The sequence below is a fragment of the Festucalex cinctus genome, chromosome 4 (assembly GCF_051991245.1).
Source record: "Festucalex cinctus isolate MCC-2025b chromosome 4, RoL_Fcin_1.0, whole genome shotgun sequence".
NCBI lineage: Eukaryota > Metazoa > Chordata > Actinopteri > Syngnathiformes > Syngnathidae > Festucalex > Festucalex cinctus.
Genome location: NC_135414.1, coordinates 25,948,502 through 25,969,061, shown reverse-complemented (window position 1 = coordinate 25,969,061; position 20,560 = coordinate 25,948,502). Strand labels below are relative to the sequence as shown.

At 40.5% G+C, this 20,560-nt stretch overlaps 1 protein-coding gene across 2 annotated transcripts in view; it reads left to right on the top strand.

The window, feature by feature from the left end:
* Window positions 1-20,560, top strand: part of esrrga (estrogen-related receptor gamma a) — a 221,786-nt gene that overhangs the window by 16,629 nt on the left and 184,597 nt on the right. The window lies entirely within an intron of this gene.

The window sequence follows — 20,560 nt, the reverse complement described above, 5'->3', positions numbered from 1 at the left end:
TATTACATTTCAGATAAAAACCCTTTCATGTATAAAATCCGGGATTAAATAATAAATAAGAACTCGTGCAAGTTAGGGGAAAATGTTGCAGCCGGCGCTTGACAGCATCCATTCATCTGAAGTCAAGAGTAACATTTGTTTATTTTAGCTGGGTGTCCGAGGGTGGGGTTACAAGACTGTGCGGAATGTCCCTTTAAATTATTCAAAGCCCAATCAGGTATCTTTTTCTCCACTGATCTAAAGATGGCTATCGGAGGTCATTCATTCTTCCTATACAGGGTCACCTTTCCCGCTCTTCCTTTAACCACTTCCACTCACAATCCGTTGCCCGAACGTTAAATAGGACAATATCCTCGTCACCGTACCTACGGCAGCTTGCACGCGGGCATTTATTTAGAAGCAAAGTAGCTGTGTTTACACGCACACACTTGGGTGCACTCTTCATAATCACAGACTCACACTTATGTTGGCGAGGACGTTGCAGTCCTCTTGCATGTGTGTGTATGTGTGCGTAAGCCTCATTCTCTTCCTGTGTTACCATGTATCTGAATAGCTGCTGACCTTCTCACACAGCACAAGGATGTGCGGCATTATTGCTCTTCGTGCAACTTGCATTGGAGTGCTCACAACAAAAGGTGACAAAGGTGCACCGGACTATAGAGTAGAGAGGGGAATGAGGTAAGAATAGGTGAAATGATTGATTGGTTCATTGACCTTGGATCTTTTAGATAAATATGGCGGTAAACTCTCTCGTTTTGCATCCATCTACACAATTTCAGTGGCCGCCTTGCTTCTAAGTGTAGCCGTTACGTGTGCATGCGTTACGCCTGTGATTATCAGCCTGTGTGTGTGTGAGTTGTGTCCATGTAGAGTTTGTGTGTGTGTGTGTGTGTGTGTGTGTGCTCACTGCCGGGGGCTTGTTGTCAGAGCTTCTCTCGACTGGCCAATTAATTATGATGGCCTACTTATGATGCGTAATAAGATGATTTATTAGTAAACACACAAACAGAGCGCAGGTAGCGGAACTGTGTTCTCCGTGGTCGAGGATGATGCGCTGGGCCAAGCTCACACATCCACCTCTGGCTGTGTCCTACTGGATCTGAAAAGTTAGCTTTGCAGGTTTTATGGCTAACTTCCTTGATACTTAAATTTGAGTACAGTGTAGCACCGCCATTCGTATGCAAGTTATCATAAAACCTTACCTCATTTTATCTATTTAGGTTCCACAAGAAGACAAGCAATTTGTAGACCAGTGTTTCCCGTCCTTTATTGAGCGAACACACATATTTTACATTAGAAAAATACCACTGAACACCAACAAACATCAAGGGCGCAAAAAGTATGAATATTGAAATAATTATGATCTCATCTTAATTTACTCACAAAATGGCCTGGTTTAAACATAAAATTGAGGTACTCGCAGGAAGCCATGACTTCAGTATAAAATGGCAACAGGTGGAGACAGTTTATTGCCATAAGTGGAAGAGCATATGGAGGACAAAAACTGCCAAAATTCGATCTAACTAACTAAATAAATAAATAAATAAATGACTAAAAGTGAAAATAAAAATGAATATAAAAAACTATGATTCGAAAATATTAATTTTTTTTATATATAAATGGAAATAAATCCGTTTTTATTTTCACTTTGTCATTCATTTATTTAGTCGTTTATTTATTTATTTATTTATTTATTTTAAATTTTGGCACTTTTGGGTCGTACTGCCAAGTCGAAATGTTATTCAAATGAGAGGGTGGTCCTAAGCGTGTCTCGGTTTGGACTCCACCATTGCAAACTGCCTGTCATTGGTCGAACGTGCAGCTCGGCGAACAAGGAAGTCTTGCCGGCTTGCAATGGAGAGCTGCAGCAATGGATGGCAATCTTGTCCACTGTCTGCTCTCACTTGGTCTCTAACAACTCAAGTCACAAGTTGAGGTGACAGTGGACACGATCGTCGTCCAAAAAAATAAATAAATGACTAAATAAATGATTAAAATAAATACATAAATGACTAAAAGTGAAAATAAAAACAGATTTATTTCCATTTATATTTATTTTTTTTAAATGTAATTTTTGAATTATATATTTTTTTATATTCATTTTTATTTTCACTTTTAGTCATTTATTTATTTAGTCATTTATTTATTTTGAATTTTGGCAGTTTTGACCTAGCTTTTTACTGCAAACTAGTTATAAGACACCATCTCCCATTGGTGACAAGTATTAAATGGTGAAAATGAATTCCTCTATTATGCCTACCTTTTATCCAGATCATCATCATCAAAATTGAGTGGCTTATTTATTCCTTGTTAAATGTTATAGCTGCCTATAATATTCACTGTTATACCACATCAGAAATGTGGATAATTAAAAATGTTTCATCGAAATAACCTCATGCCATATTTGGTGCTTGGAAAAAAAAGCCATTTCACCTAGCCTACTTACACATATAATTACAATTCTGTTGTTGCTGGTTGTGAGGTGAACTATGTACTCCAGCTATATGTTTTACACTATCTGATCAATTCCTCTGTTGTATGAATACAGTCATCGAAAAGTGTGTGTGTGTGGTCGTGGGCAGCACGTTGTAAAATAGGGGTGCAGGTGTGAGAAAAGCCATTTGTTTTCTTTGGCTCTCTGTCTAACTAGCTGTGTGGGTGTCCTATTTCTGGATGACACCCACATACACAGCAAACCTCGTGCCCCCTCCACCATACGACGCGGGACATAATTTATGATGCCACGGTAACATATAGACTTTTCATCACTCAGTGGCAACTTGGTCCACTCAATGTTACAGCATATTGTCTCCCCTTCTTCCCTTTTGTGCCACTTCATTTTTTTTTTTTTTTTTTTTTTACCCTTACTTAACTACTTTCTTCAGATTTTCTGGTCTTTTATTCTTGTGTGCATCCATGTTAAATTTTACATAGGCTTGTCAAAATATATATTTGGTTTCCTTTTTGGAACTGTCGGTGGGGGGGCGGGATTTCCATGGCGTGATAACGAGGCTCTAAAGCCTCCACAACAGCATTAAGCTCCAGTTGGCTGGCTGAGAAATAAATAAATAAATAAATAAATACCCATCCTTGTTCCATTTTTCACTGCGTGGCATGCGCATTCATGGTTGACAATAAGGCACTCTAAAATGGCCACGCCAGCCGAGCTGACGAGCCGAAGCAAAGATTTATTTTTAAAGTGTAGGCATAGCTAACTAGCTAACTGTACGTTGTAATTGCGCTGTAATTGTAATCTCTGAATTCATTTTATTGATATTGAGGTCAAACATAATATGGCTGCATCATATTTGTCAGCACTCCACTGGTTAAAACTTGAAAAATTACTTGAAAATTGTGAATTCCTTCACTCGCTCAACATTCCTCAGGTGATATGGGATCATATGAGCACATTTACAGTCACGAGCATGTGTGTTTCATGACACAAATCACATCGAGCGCAACCGACTCTCCATGTGCACTCTGTTCTATACTTCACTCATATTCGGCCACTCTCTATCTAACTATTGATGCTACTTTGTCCTCGTGATGAAGCAAGTGGGCTGCTGTTGGGTCGATGTGTGTCATTGTTTTATTGATGTGAGAAGAGACCCCTGAGGCCTGCAGCCTCCTACTCCCCTGTAAGCAATAAATCTATGGCCTGCTGTTCTCTCTGCTGTGCCCAAAGTAGTCTCCTTCACACACACGTGCATACACTCGAGAGTTTTAGGAGATAAAACATTGTTAAAATGTCATGTTCTTGTGGTGTACACAATATAAATAATCTAAAATTCAAAATGTAGTTGCTGGAAAAATGACACTTTACTATTACTTGTACTTTAAGCATGGCACATTTTGACATTATAATATATTGACATATTTTTCCTACTTCATCATCCCTTTATATTCTCACTTTTTAAGTTGAGGCTCTGTCTGGGTGAAGACCTTCTGTGTTGATTTGTTCAGTGTCACAAGTAAAGGTGGAATTCACTTAAGCTTTCATTTGAAAGTTTTAAATTAAATAGTATTTAGCTTTCATAAATCTATCCACCTTGATGTGAACCCTAACTATTGATAATTGTCACCACCACACTTTTTATTGTGTGGATATACGTTACATAGAAACATGCAACATGTCACTTTTTCGTCAAGTTCTGCCCAAAAGGTCTTAGCCTTTTACCACATATTTTTTAGAAGACCTGATCAACAAATCTGCCTGAATAACTGTTTCACATTTATTCAATAAAGACATTAAAGAAAAAAAATGATGAATTACTTGAGCTGGTTTGCTTTCTGTAACCACTGTGCTCCACTACAAATCGAATGCGTAGTGGTAGTCTACACACCCTTGTTCAAATATGCCATTTTTGGTGACATAAAAAAATGAAACAAAGATAAATAATTTTTGAAAACATTTTCCACCGTGAATGTGAACCAATATGTACAACCCCATTTATGAATGAAATCACTCATAGAGGGGAAATAAATATAAAGTGGGCACATAACATATACATCATACCTGATTTTATGTTCGGAATTGGCCAAACACATCCAAACTCATATTGAATAGGAAGCAGCACACACCATTTAAAGTGCTGCTGATGCATGGAAAATTAAGTTCAGATGTAAGCTTTTGTGCCAAATGATTGGGATTTGGAATTATTCGTACTTCACCTTAAATTTTCTGGCTTAAAAAAATAATAAAAAAAAATCATCAACCGTTTGTTTCAATGAACTGTCATACATTTTCCCACATGCTTCTGGAAGCTTTCAAGTTTTTGCAAAATGTAGCCGGAGCGTGGATATTTTTCTGTACAAGATAAGACTTTCCTCTTTCTTGCTGAAGAAGACAACCGACGGTTGTCACATACTAAGCAACTAGTACTTGCCAGAAATTCCATCAGCTCCTTCAATGTTGCTGTCGGCTACTTGGCAGCATCTTTGACCATTGTTTCCCCTCTTCTTCTCATCATTCATCAATATTGGATGTCAACTTCTTAGTAATGTCACTTTCTCCACTTGACGATTTACTCTCTGCACTATGTTCCGTGGTACTATAATGCCTCGCAATTTGCAAATTGTTTTGTGCTTTTCTCCTCCCTAATTCTTTTGAACGACATCCCTCTGATGCTGTGGAAGCTCTCTGTGGACCATGGCTTGTACTGCAAGAGAAAAAAATGGTTTATCTTGGTCTCTTGGTCTCATTTTTTTATGTAATAATTTTCTGGTATTTGAACAGGTGTGTGTGTGTGCCCTGTGCAGACTTTTCAGCGGTACTGTATGTACTGTATATACCTCAAGCTAAATGATGCATTCGTCTTCCATGCAACATTTTATTTTTCTTGTTGCTACCCCACGTTCATTTTTTTTTTTTTTTTTTTAAATCTCTGAATCATTTTAATTCCCTTCAATCAGCCAGTAGAGGCCACTCACAGCATTCAGTACGGACAGCCCACTCAAACACACAGACTCGCACACGCAGGCGACAGCTGCCCGTTGCAAAATGAGAGCGCAGGAGGCGGCAATAGAGATAAAAAAAAAAAAAGGAGATGGAAGGAGGCAAAAGCAGGCATGAGAAGGAAACATGAGGGCTAATGCGATGTGATAGAGACGCATCACAGCTGATGACGTGCCTTGTTTTGTTTGTTCCTATTTATTCCCCAACTCGGCTCTGTTCACATTCTTTGCTTTTGATGGGAGAAATGGGTGAGAAATTGGAAATGACACCCATTCGGTTTGTGTGTGGCGTGAACAGAAGATTCCCCAAGGTTTCACAGCTCGCACTTATTATATTTAATCAACATGAAGTCCACTGGAAATGCAATTTATAACACTCACCAAACTTAACATTAGATACAGCTAAAGAAATGCATTGATTCAATAGAATATTTTTTTTGTACAAATCCTGTTACAAACATAATGAAGCTCAGGTTTTCATGTTACTGTGGCTGTAGTTTAAAGTGATGTGCAATTGTACTGCATCATGCCGGAAGCTTTTTCTAATAACTGATAACCAAAATATTATTAACACATCCTGTTTTTTTTTCAATACATCTTCTACATTTTTCGTTTGCCCTCCTTGTGTTTGAATCTAGGCACACAACCAATGCAACTTCAACTGGGACTGAGTGAGCGTAATCTGCAAGTTGAAAGGGGGAAGTCGCTGAGGGAAGCGAATGAAATCATTTTAATCCTATACTTTGCTCCTCAGTTCTTTCCCGAAGCTGAAATCTTTCTTTTTACAATCCACATCTCACTTCTCTCCTTTCTTTCCCCCTTTTCTCTCCTCCGCATTCACTAATTGTTTCATCTTGAGTATGGAAAGGAGACTCCAAATCAATATGTCTCCTTTCTAGAAGCCGAGCGGAGGAAGACGGGAGGTGGAGGGGAGGGTAAAAGGGGAGGGGGCTACCCTAAGGAGGCCCTCTAAATGCTGGTAGCCCACACGGCTCACTTGCTGGCCTCTGAACATTTTGTCATTTGGTGTCTGTGCTTTTATCTTGAAATCATCCAAAACTGACCAATCAGCAACAGAGGATGATTTTATTTCCTCCATATGAGTCACCACCCAATAATAGTTTGTGTGAGTGAAAGCCTAACTCAGCTGAGCAAGATGCGGGGTAAACCCTGGACCAGTTGCAAAAAAAAATAAAATAAATACCTGATTGGACTTGTATATGTAAATTGTGAGTCGAGATGTCCCGTAGCTAAGGATTACGCGTTGCATTATAGAGCTCGCCAGTCGCCTTCCATTTTATTGTGCAGATCGGCGAAAGCAATACACTGGAAGATACAGAGAACTGCTCCAAAATGGAACTGACCTTTGTGAGGCAGAAAGGACACTGAGATTTGGGGGGGATTAAAATGTCAATATTCTTTTGGTCATATTTCTCTCCGAGTAGGGTGGGGCGAGTGTGGTATTCCTCACTGTGACTAATGTGATGTTTTGTTTCCAACGCAAACTTTTCTCCCGCTGCCCACCTCCTGCTCACAGCAGCTCTCAATGGGACAGTTTCTTCCTGCGTTTGCAGCCATTTCTTTTTCTTGTCGCACCCGTTATTTTATTGTTTGTTTGCTCCCTTCTTGGCCCACCTGCAGGTTAACTCGCAGTTGTGTTCTTAAACCAGTGTGTGTGTTTTCATCTCTACACATCACCATCCAAAAGTGGTTTGTTATTAGGTGGGATTGTGTGCGTGGTGGCGCGAGTGTGTTCGTGTCGAGGTATGATCCGTGTTCAGATAAGACTGTAAACCAGATTAATCTGGCGTGGAAGAGCTTGTCAGCAGGACCACGGTGTGTGTTTGCGTGCGCGTGCCGAGTGTGTGTAGAGGCCTGCCCATCAGGTGAGTCATTGGTTCCTATATTGTTTGTGTGTGTGTGTGTGTGTGTGTGTGTGTAGGTTGGGTCCAGTGCTGGGTAATGTGATCGCGGCTCCATGTAACACAGCATGACAACTGCTTGTGCGTTTGAGTGTGTCTCTTGTGTTTTGTGTGTGTGTGTGTGAGAAACGCGGCAGGACAACAATATCTGTCCACACGTGGAGAGAATGGATTACGCTGCTCGGCAACTCGACATGCTAACAGACACACACGCGGGAACACGTATGTTGAAGTCGTTTATTTAGATAAACAGTGTGATGCCAATGAAAAAAATAAAAGTATTCAAGAGGAATAACAGGCTCGTGAAGTTAAATGCAAAGACGAGGAATATTTACGTACATTTAACTTTGGAGTCTTATAAATTGATAATACAAGACATAAATAGGCTTCAGGGTGGATTATTTAATGCATCTATTGTGTTAAAATATAACTTTGCTGAATCTGAGTGATTAAAAAATAAACGTATGTAATTATGGTTCAAAATCCTGAAAAAATCATTGCGTTGTCTCACCTTTCAAATGCTGTGGTTGTGTCCACTGAATTTACTCAAACTACGTCCTGATTAGCTGTGAATCATATACCTTCTGCTACAATCTTGAAAAAAAATGTATTCTACTTTGTCTAGCATCTTTATTTTGCCTACACATAAGTGCATGTTTAAACTGTGAAAATATATCTACCGGTACTTAAAGCCTCCGTTGGCTGGAATATATCTCACAGGGTTGTCAATAGGGATGCAACGATATCCAAACATCACGATGCGATATTATCACGATATGAAGGTCACAATACGATAATTATCACGATATTGTGGGGGCGTTGGCGATATTTAATAAAGATCGCAATATTGTAAAAAAGAGAGCTCCTACTAAAAAAGAAAAAACACAATATTGTGCTTTTGTACATAATAGCAATGTATATAAACCACCTACAATCTCTAATAATATTGAGGCACTTACTTGCTAATACAAGCACACATTGATCGCTTCACAAGCTAATTTGGTTCCCCTTCATCTGACAATTAGCATAATTTTAAACATAGAAGGCCAAAACATCCCTAATGAAAACTAAATTGCACTAATAAACTAGCCACTAGAGGGTGCTAGAACGGCACAAATGGAAATCAACCTGATTTTTTGAACAGATGTGTTCCTTTTTTAAATATTGCGATCATGACGACGACGATATTGTGGCAGTTTTAATATCACGATATTGCCCTCATCGTGACATCCCTAGTTGTCAACGGGGTTTTCTAGACCAGGACAATGAGGCGCTCTAAAGCCATTGTCTACTACATGCTTTTTTTTTTCTTTTTTTTTTTTTCCACCCTCACTCTTCTGCATTTGCTCATGAATGCACACACTTATGGTTTATCCAAAGTGGTCTATTCACAGAGAGAGTGCATTTTTAGCGTGCAGGCAATAGGCATAGCTAGCTAGCTTGCTAACTGTATGTCGTTATTGCACTGTTAAAATGCTTTTGTTACTAAAAGTGGTCAAGTTCTTATACAGTCAGGGAGGGGCGGCTCATATTGGACACTAAAGTCAGGAAAAATCACATGGTGAAAGACCTTTAGTCTGAAGAGTAAGCCCTCGAAGTTGATTTGTGGCCACATAACAAGCAGTTTCTGTATTGATATGATCATAACTATGAACTAGATTAATTTTAAGTTTATCAAGAAGACTGGTGCTTGTGCAACCCATCTGCTAATCCCTACCGTACGCAGGCTTCGCTATACATTAACATGCTGTCAAAGGTGTTAGGGGGGGCCCCCCCTGTAGTGCATCATGGGACTTGGTGTCTTATTCAAGGGCATTGCTGGTGAGAACTTTCGAAGTAATACCACCACCCTCCAGCTGCCGTCTCACAGCCAGAAAACACTCGCGTCTGCGGCGGGGATCAACCCACCAACCTCAGGGTTATTAGTCAGCCTCTCCATCCAGGCTGGCCCAGGGAGAGGCTGTGGGTGGGTGGCTGTGGGATGCAAGCCAAATGCATGTGTGTGGTTGGAGTGGGTGGGGGCGTTGCTTCCCCTGTGTGAGGAGCACACTGCATCTTCCCCGACCACTTTCTGACAGGCCCACATACATCACCACCCCCAACACCTCTGTTTCTCTCTCCTCTCCCTCTTCATCATCCCTATTCCCACTTTCCCCTCCCTCCCGCCCTCCCTCCATCCATCCAGCTCTCCTCCCAGCCTCCCTCTCACCTGCTCCCATCTCTCATGCGTGCTGGTGTCTCTCTCACCTGCTCCAAGCCCCACCACACCTCGCAGCAGGCCTCCTTGAGTATCATTTACATCGATGATGCCTCATCATTACCCCTGCCCTACTTTATCTATCACCCAGCAGCTCTGCCATATAGGACCTAGATCTTCACTGCAGATGTTATTCTTGCAAACTCTGGAGCAAGCTGTGGCAAGAACTTTCTGTGGTTGTTAGTTTTACTGTATAAGTAGGGACGATATTGGCGAAGTGTCCAGATGCCACTGTTGTCCTAGAAGAAATTCCTTCACGCAAGCAATGTTCTCTCACTGGGCACAAAATATCCATCAATGGTTAATTGTCACTTGTCTAGTGACTATTTTGTGGCGTACAACAAGGTAGTGTTCAGGGCCTTCTGCTTTTTCAAGTTCAACTGTTCCCCCCGCTGTATCACATAGTTCATCGTTTACATCCCCGCTGTTTCGCAGTCATTTTAAAATTGATTTTTACTTACTGTAATGTCTTTACAAGTGGGTAAGGAGAGCCACATTGTCATGTTCTGGAGGTTGGATCCCAAAGTGCAGACGCAAATAAGGTTTTAACTTTTTTATTCACACAACTTGACTAAACAAAAATCAACGAGAATGCATCGAGAATCACGAGACGCCAAGCCCCCTTGGGCTGTGGAGATGCACAGAGGGACAGAAGGTAATAATCCGACAAATACACATGCTTCTCAAACCGCTACTACACAGTGAATCAATTTGATTGGTTGTGACTAAGTAAAGGATTAAAGGTTGACATCACAAAGCTCATGACATCTCATAACATATAACCATTTGAAACATCACATAGCATTCTTCCAGTTGCAACCAGATGATGGTTACATCAGTTCAGAACAGACACTTGACCTCACGGTCATGAACCCAAACTTAACAGGTCATGAAGTCAAACTTAACCCTGGCTTGACCCCAGACATGACACACAGTTGTGGATATTTACTTTTAATGCTGGGAGAACAATAAGACAAATAAATGATCATGTTCACTCCCAGGAGCTGATATCGGAGCATAGTTCACACCCTGAAAATAATACGCAGACTCACCAGGCCCCCACCTATTAAAGCCACATGGAAGACATTATAATTTGGTGATCAATTACTGTACTTTTCGAATATTTTTTTAAGTGTGTTCTAATAAGTTGACTGGTACATGTAATTTCACTGTAGGTGTACAGTGAAACGATGTGTTCTTTAGACTCACTTGATCACCTTCTTGATCATACCATCAGAGTATCTGTCAATTCCCCCCAAATTGCCTTCTTGCAACAGTGAAGGAGAAAAAAAAAAAACAGGTCAGTAGGCTGTAGGGCCTTTTCCCATCAACCATGTGCTGTCACACATTGACATACACATTTTCCCTATGAGATTAGCAGCATTACTTTGACCTTGGAATATTGATTTTGTATCTTATATTCTTATTAAGAGTGAAATGGGAAGTCCGGTCTGTGCTCTTCAGGAAAATGTACTCTCTGAACGCTGCAAGTTGTTCGTTAATGTGTCTGGTTTATGACCTCTGTCAGACGTCATTCTTTCTCTTTTTGACTTCATCAGACGGTGTCCTGTCTGTCTTTGCAGTAATGACGTAATTTAAAAGAATAACCAAAATGTACACACACCACCTTGTAATGTACTATGACCACAAAAGCTATGACATTTATGGATCATTTATTACATGCATCAATATAAGGCTCTCTTCAGACTTCTTCAAACTGTATTTTTAAGTTGCAACTTGTTCCTTTTCTCCTCTCATTGAGATATCAGATCAAACTGAGTGTAGATGGAGTGCGCAGGTTTCGGGGTTAAGTCCCTCATTGTTGCGTTGCGGCACTAAATAAAAGGAATCACACATGCAAGTGCATTAGGGGAGGACTTAATATTATGAAAGAAAATTGATTTTCCGGAACGAGATTTCTCCTTTGATAAGGTATTAGCTGGGAGGGGAAAATGTTGTGAATCTTCATTAAGAGCCTCTGATATGCACTGGGATAATCACAGGGGGGGGCAATACGAATGACAAATGAACACAAAGGCAAGAAGAAGGGAGTCATACATTAGGGGCTGACTGGGGGAAAGAAAGATTCGAGCAGTGAGAAGGAGTAACTCTCCACCCCAGCTCACAACTTCCACTCAGACGTATGCACACGCTCGTATCAGAGGCTTAAGTAGGAGTAGGCCACCCTTAATAAGAGTGAAAATTGATTTCTTTCCACTTCCATACGAAGAGATCTAAAGATGATGAAGGTGAGGCTTGGGCTGCGGTTCATTATGTGAAATTAGACTACATTGAAGCTCGCGGTATATATCTAATGCATCTACCATGGCTTTATCCCGCACTTCTTCACACAGACTGAACAAACACGGCGATAAGCTGAAATGGGGGCAGCCAGAAAAAAGAATAGAATGTACTGTAAAACAAGTTAAACGTATTCAGACAGGAATTGGAAAATAATTTCACTGAAACTAGCAAAGGAATTTAGGATGAGACCAGGAGAAAGAGTTTGCCAACAGTCACTCGCCCGTAGGTGTGAGTTAGAGAGGTTTAGAAGGGATAACGAGCTGATAGACTGACTGCAGAGAGGAGAATTGAAGAGATCCTAACCTCAGCTAATACCACAGACAGAAATTTATGACAGAGCAGCAGAAAACTATAGCGCAAATGCAGCGAGGATTCCTTTTGTTGAGTCCAAAAAATTGCAGCCACAAGACGAATTGACAGAAAGGAAAGCTCGGAACTTCCAGGAAAACTAAAACCTAGTTAAGGTTACTGTAAAGAACATGAATTATGACTTTTATTTACGTGACTGGGAACATCTCTTTTTATCTGCTATTGATATGGCATCAGTCTGTGATGCAGTTTCTGAGATGACTATTGCGGCATGATATCGACATGAAAAATACACTTTCAGCCTTTTGTTGGCCTTGCTAGCTTCCACGGCCACTGTCAAAACTGCAACACTGCACTGCAACTTTTTTTTTTAGACAAATTAATTTGATTTGGATTTTATGTGGCTGGTTTTGAGCATTTGAGTTTCTCTGATTGCGCTGTTTTGACCAGAAAGAGAACAGAGTGAAGATTTAGACTGCTTTGTTACCTGGCTAGTCACTGATTAGCTAACTGGCAACTGTAGCATTTTAATGCGTGTCATGTATTTAGCATTTTACATTACGTTAGTGTTTCATTTCATTTTATACTCTTGTCCAAAGATGTTTATGTGCATAATATTGTTCCCATTGGTGATCTGACCAAAACTGTTTTGCTTAGAATGCAGTCTGTGATATTTTTAAACAAGTTATATAAAAGAAAAACTTAAAAAAAAAATAAAAATAACATCCAAATGTAATTCTCATGAAATGATTAGCTCCTCCTCTGCTCATCTTCATTTTGTGAAGTAACGTCACAGCGGAAATTAGCTTTTAGCCATGCTCGTTGTAATAAGTTTGTACTGTTTACTGTATTTCACAATTGTAGACATGTTACCTCTCGTAGCTGGTTGCGAACGTTCATTCCAAGACATCACTATGTTAATGTAATATTCTAATGTTACCTGGAATTTGCTGAAGAATGTTGGGTAGCGATAGCAGAAATCTGGTGTTGACGCCGCTAGCAGCTACTGTTTTGCATGTCCCTCCTCTATTTTTCATCGCTGATCTCTCTCATCAACAAATGTCGTGTCAGTTTGCATGCACTGACTACTTAAAAAAATAAAATAAAAAATTAAATAAAAAAAAATGCAGTTTCGAAACCATGTCTTATTTTCTTCCTTCCCAACATTATCCTTATTGAGTCTTCAAAATGCTCTCAATAACATACATAAATACAATTGTTAAAGCATGACCTTTTAAAACTGCAGTATGTATTGAAACCGGTAACCACTCAGTTGTCATCTTGTACAAGGGTAAAGAAATCAGAACAAGTATACAACTAGCAGATGCTGCTTGCAACCTTTTATAACCAATTACCATGAACATCAAATATCCAATATGAGAAGTGGCCACCACGATGAAGTCTCTGCATGCAGCGTTCCCATTTTGAGGTCTCTCCCTCCCTCTCCGTTAAAGCCTGCAGGCCGACTGGTAATGTGTGAAAGCAGAAGGTGGAAAAGATCAAACCCGGCTGACCTGAGAAGAGCACTGACACCTTCTCGCACATGCCGGTTTGCCTGCCTATGTGTGGAAATGAGCGAGAGAGTGCACAATGCAAAAAGACCAACACACTTTTTACACTCCCACCTGCAATCTTATCTATTATTCAACATTGTATAGCTGCTTCAGAAGTTTTGTATTTGTAAGTGTGGCAAAAATAGTCTAATTCTAAACCAAATTACAGCCTAGCTTCTTCGTCTAATTAGGGCAATAACACAACAGGCTCAAAAAGAATTGTTGGTTATCTAAAGAAAAGAGAGGTCCAAACTTTAGAGTGCAAACAAAGCATGATATGGAAGACAGAGAAAAAGAGTGTCTGAGAGAGACAGAGCAAGGTGAGCAGTAGAGAACATTTATTATGCCGATGCTTCATCTACAGATACAAATCACAGGCTGTTATCACACTCAAGCAAACCCTACTCGGGACCCCACACTCGGATCCATCTCTACCTTGACACAAGTGCACCACAACAACACTCGGTGTGTGTGCGTGCGTGCGTGTCAATGTGGATGTGTGTTTGTGTCTGACTGATAGGATTATAAATAGAGCTATAGTGGATAGACTCCGTAAAAGGTGAGAGCATCCACTGAGCATTATCAGGGACAGACCAGTTGGTATGCTACTGTTGGTGTGTATCAGTATTTGTTTTACTCTGCAGGTTTCCACACATTCACCCACTTTTTGTGTGGAAAAATCACGTCTGCATTCATTTACTGTGCTTTTCATTCGTGTAAGGTCTGCCTTAGGAAATCCAAATATGCACATCACTCTTCTGCTCGGCTTGATGACTTTGAAGACACAATTTCAGCACCATGGACAGAGAACAAGTGACACTTTTTTTTTTTTTTTTTTTTTTTTTTTTTTAATACAATGAATACAATTTATTTTGATTAGTCATAAAAGAGGAAAAAATTACAAAAATAGCAGGGGTGTGAATTGCCTAGTAACTGACGATTCGATCCGTATCACGATTCATAGGTCACGATTCGATTCGATACAGATTTAATCCCGATATGAATTTACAAGTCGATTTTGTTGCGATTTATTTACTCAAATTTAGAAAATACCATTCAGTAAACTTGTACAATGTACACTGTAAGATTTGTATGAAAATGTATTATTTATTGATCTGAAACTTCAGTCACTGTATTTAACAAACAGCTTGTCACCTTTTTCATGTTAGAACAGCATTGAAATAATATATTAAGTTAATATTAAGGCTTAAAGTTCCATTAACATAACATTCTTCCATGCTTAAGGTATGAACGTTCGACGTTTTGTTGAATATTTTTCCATCAAAAATTGATGTAAAAAAATCGATTCGGCTGCCTATTGAATCGATTCGAGAATTGCGTGCTGTAGTATCGCGATATATTGCCAAATCAATTTTTTTTTTTAACACACCTAAAAAATAGTGTGTTGCTGCAGGGATTTCTTACATGGAGCTGCCACAAGAACACTGATGCTCATTTTGCTGCAGGAAAAAAAAGACAAAAAACAACTCTAGTGTCCAACTTAATTTATATGCCACTTTAGTACATTCTTAAGAGAACATTTTGAACTAAACGTACTTGTCTTTTCTCAGGATGTATTATGAAACATGGACCCATACCTTTAAATCAAACCAGCATGACCTCTTGTCTCCCACTTACCTTCTATCCCCCTTAACTAACTACCGCTACTGTGATTCAGCCTACTTACTGTGCAGGGTCATAGTGCATAATTCAGTGTGTGATATGCAGAGAGTATGTGACACCTTACTTTGGGGAGAAAAAGAGCGAGGTAGAGGACTTCACCCTGGCTGAATTCAAAGGGCTGATGCATACCAAACACCAGCCACTCTTGATTTCCGCTGTGCTTTTCTTGCTGGGATTTCGGCCCGCTCTCCAGCGGCAAACGCTGAAAAGTCAGAGGTTAAATACTTCAATCATAGGATGAGCTTTTTCAATTATGCTTTGAGTTATTATTTCTTTTTGATTGTATGTTGAGGAAAAAGTGGATTGTGAAGAGAAGCTGCACAAAAAAAAAAAAAATCTGAAACGGGGAACATAAATTACACAAAACAAAACAAAACAAAACCATAGAATCTATTATGTTTCGAATGAACCGAGGTATGTACACAATAAATAAAAAAAAGATCCCATCTTCAAATGTTCATGTTGTTGCTCCATCGTCGTTGGAGAAGTCAGAAGTACATTATCTGAAATTTATCTACTGTCAGAAAGAGAGAGAGACGGAGGGAGGGAGGGATGTTTCGAGAGGGAGAGAGACCCTAGCTGGCAGCAGTGCTGTCTTTTCACCCCTAATTCTTTCCACCTTGTTAGGCACTCCGCCGTGGGCTGGGCAAATATAAACACCCTGGCAGCAGAGACGGGGGAGGCAGGAAATGAATTGTTTAGCAACGGTGGAGGGAGGAGGGGAAGAGAAATCGACAAAGTGATGGAAGTAAATATATGGTGGGTGGGACATAAACATAAACTGAAGTAGGACTCCTATTCAGAAATGCGAATAGTAGTGCTGGAAGTTCATTTTTGTTGTGGTTACATATAGTTGTCTCCCACCACATAAACTTTTGTTTGGGTGCACAGAGCACCTTTCACATTTCCGTGTAAATTACATTATCATTTGGAACAATGCTTAAAAGTTATTACATTTTAAAAATAAAAAGTCATTATTATTCATTACCATTCATTGTTGAAACCTGATTGCTTTGTTGGCCATCTTTTATACTGGGTTTTTTTGTTTGTTTTTTCCCCACAGTTTTTTTTTTTTTTTTTTTTTTTTTAGCACATTTTCGAAGAATACAAACTGTATTATTATGTTCATATTGAGGTATAAATCTAACATTCACAACTGTTCATGTTAGTAATATCGGTGGCCGATAATTATCGGCAATTCTCAACCAATTTGACGTCAAACAGATAAACCAGATAATAAAGAAATCCAGCAATAATTACAGACATGCCCCGTTGGTCCATCTGTGGTGGTTGTGGCTCATATCAATAAAATTCAGCTTCATGGTGCTTTACATGCATTGAAAAATTGTGCAAAGTTTATACAATGTTTCAATGTATTTGTTAGGCTTATAGTAGGACTCGAAAGCATATTTGTAGTAAAGTTAATTTTGCAAACAATTATCGGCTTATCTGTTATCGACATCGGCACTTCTAAATTATTGGTTTATCAGTATCGGTTGAAAATAGCATTATCGTGCATCCCTAGTTCATGTTGAAAATTGTACATACATAGACCTTATGATTTCATCGTCATCGATGTAAACAATTCCTTGGAAGCCAAATGAGATAAATTGTGGTCGCCTCTGAATAATTTAATTAATTCATTTTTTATTTAGAATTTTCCATGTAATAGTTATGCTGCAGAAATTCAGAAGATTTTCATCAATCAGCCTTTGAAATTATAGTCAACAAAGTGTATAGTCTTAAAGTCAGTTTGGCTGACAATACTGTACAAATTGTGGCGAAGTATAAAAAGTAAAAGGCTCTGTTCACGTAAACTCCTTGGGAAATAATGTTTTAACTCTACCATTAAATGCATAATGGCGTCTGTGAATAAAAACTAGGGACAGATGAGTACTGATACCAGGCACCGTATCGGGCCCATACCTGGCTTTATTTCAAGGTATCGATACTTGCGATGACGGCCAATACCAATATCGGCTGATACCTCATGTGGCTGTTTTAGGATCAGGAACTAGAAATTAAAAGAATAGAAAATTCTCATTGATTTTGTACATTTGGAAATTTGGAACATCTGGCATTGTTTTATGGGAGGCGGAGGATTTTATATGTCAAATGAACTAGTGGTGAAAGTGCTTATTATCGGTATCTGTGACTACTCAAATATTTAGTACTCGTACTGGTATTGGTCTGAAACACAAGTGGCATTCGCAAATTATATTTTTTCTGAGAGAGACTCTCCAAAAGTGGAGTTTGAATTAAACAAGGCCTTAATTCTGTTAGAGGCAGAAGAATGAAAGTCACATACCATATACTGATATATAACTTTTCAGTTTTGAGGCGTTTGATGTTTGGCTGACTCACCTTTTCTCAGCCTTGCGTAATTGGCCTTTTTGATCGGAATGTTGCTGTTCTTGTATGTGACTTGTATTCATTGGCAGCCTGTAAATAAACAGCCCAAACCTTCTAAATGATCATCTCCGTCTCTCTCATTCTCCGTCTGGTGCCACCCGTTGTCGTACCCACCCCCCACCCCCCGGGTCATGTGCCGGTTGTCGTGCCGACTTCGGCAGTATCGCCGTGGCGACAGAGACAGGAGCAGATGTGACTCTGGTTGCGGGGCATTTGGCAGCAGCACTCATCGTCACAATGACGGAGATGCGGCCGGACGGCACATCATCTGTAGCGTCGAGAGGGGCGGGTGGGGGGGACGGGGGGTGAGTGAGTGTGGATGGTTGAGGCGTGGATTGGCATCGGGTGAACTCCCCTCACCCACCAAGCGCGCACACACTCGCGCAGTGTGACCCCACACACCCTGGAGGAACTGCAAGTGCACAGCCAGTAACCAGACAAGACGGGGGTTGGTCGGGGGGGGGGGGGGGGCTGATGCGTGTGAGCGTGCGTGCGTATGCGCGATCTAACCAGGCAGCAAAAAGTGCCGTCAAACATACAAGATGCTTTTATTCCTCTCTCACTGATTTTTTTATTATTTTTTTTATTTCTTGAGGTATTTTTCGCTATTTTGGTCCTTCTGTCTGCCAAGTTGGAGACAAATGGCGGTTTGGGGGCTAAATGTTTGAACTTGAGCAAGGAGACCCAAATTGACACACTTAAGGAAAACTGAGTCCTGAGGACAACAGAGAGGAAGGAGAGAGAGAGAGAGCGAGCGACGAGAAGAGGGATTACAGATGGAAGCTTTACTCAAGACATCTGTAATGTGTACACACCACACAAGGAAGCAAAGTGGCCAGCGGACATGAACCGCTGCTGCACTCTTCCCTCTGCCTTGTCTGTTTGCCACTGCAAAACCGCTTCTGTCTTTGTCCAGTAGTTTCTCAGACTTTGGAAAGAATACAAATACAGGCACAGGACAATTATTGCAAAGTCAAATGAAATGATGCAAGTTTAATAGCAAGTTTAAAAGTTGGTTGTTGTTATCTATCTCATCGCGATGTCCGGAAAGCTGATTGCAGTTTTGTACAATGAATTTCATGGCCATTTTGTGTGTGAGTGCGTGTGCACGCAAGAGTGTGCCTGTCAGGGGTGTGCGCCACGATGGTTTGGCAGCAGTCTGACATTTCCTGCTCTGACATCTTGTCTCAGTTCATCTCCCGTGCCAGTGGACGGACGGAAGCCCTGAAGGGACACCCTAGCACCAGCTACGCAAACTTGTCTTTTTGTCAGCACCAGTGAGGAGCTGCAGTACATTAGTCACACACACACACACACAGGCAGACAGACACTTTTATTTATTTATTTTTTCCAGACTCCTTTTTTTAATATGACAGCCTTAATAAATTGAAGAGTAGAGACTTAAATGTGTGGCTATAGAGAACTGCTCAACAAAAGATGTGGAGTCTTCATGTTTCTGTTTGTTCATCCTTTTAACTCATTCTCTGCCATTGACGGCTAAAGACGTCAAAGATCCATTTGTATTGGACGGGCAGTGAATGAGTTAATGAGATATGAAAAGACTTACATAAAGTTTCACGCACATGATGAGCTCTTTCTTTGCATACTCCTCATCTGAACTTTTTGATAAGGTACTTGATGGTACAAAGTGGCCAATGACGGATTCAGTGGGATTGACCTCTGCCCTCCACTTGTGAGATCTCGTCCCAGTGGATCCAGCAGAAGAGTTCTTGCTGAAAGAGATGAATGAGGTGTGTAAAATTGGGGATAGTCTCATTGTCACCTAGCCAGACTCCACCAAGGTGGTATTGATATTTTGATCAATGAAGTCCACGCCTTCTGTTTTCCATCTGAGGCTTTCTTTTCAAGACTTCATTGAGCCAACAGTGGTTAGTCCTTAATCAGCCATTCGAGAGAGTAGACTTTGTAGTTTCAGTGACTATCTTTTGATGCAGTCAATAACCCTTTCAAAACTCGAATATTGGTAATATTCGGGTTTTGGAAGGTCATGTAAACGCGTGCAAAACCCCTAATGTGTTCTTATTCAGGTTTTTAAAAACACATGTAAACGGGTTATCCCCGAATGTTTCAGAAACCGGAATTCTGACCTCAATTTGATTGATTGCGTGTAAAAGTTTCATTAGCTGGGGTGCTAGGTGTTTGTGATTGAAGTTGTTAGATCTCATTCTGTAGATACAGGTACCAAGTCTAGATCTTTGGTACTTTGCCTAGTGATGTAGTAGCTTGGGTGCAGCCTTAGATTTGAGATCGTAGTGTGTCATAGGGAGTAGGTCTTCTTAATTCGGGATGTGCTTCAGGTATTGTTATTCCAAAGGCTTTCTAACCCCTAGCCGGTTGTTTTAGAACAGGGGTTTGCAAACTTGGTCCTCGAGGGGGGAGCGGGAGATGGACAGGCGGATCGGTGCAGCGTCTGCAGTGATGCGGACTCTGTATCGGTCCGTCGTGGTGAAGAAAGAGCTGAGCCAAAAGGCAAAGCTCTCCATTTACCGGTCGATCTACGTTCCAACCCTCACCTATGGTCACGAGCTGTGGGTCGTGACCGAAAGAACGAGATCCCGGATACAAGCGGCCGAAATGAGCTTCCTCCGCAGGGTGTCCGGGCTCTCCCTTAGAGATAGGGTGAGAAGCTCGGTCATCCGGGAGGG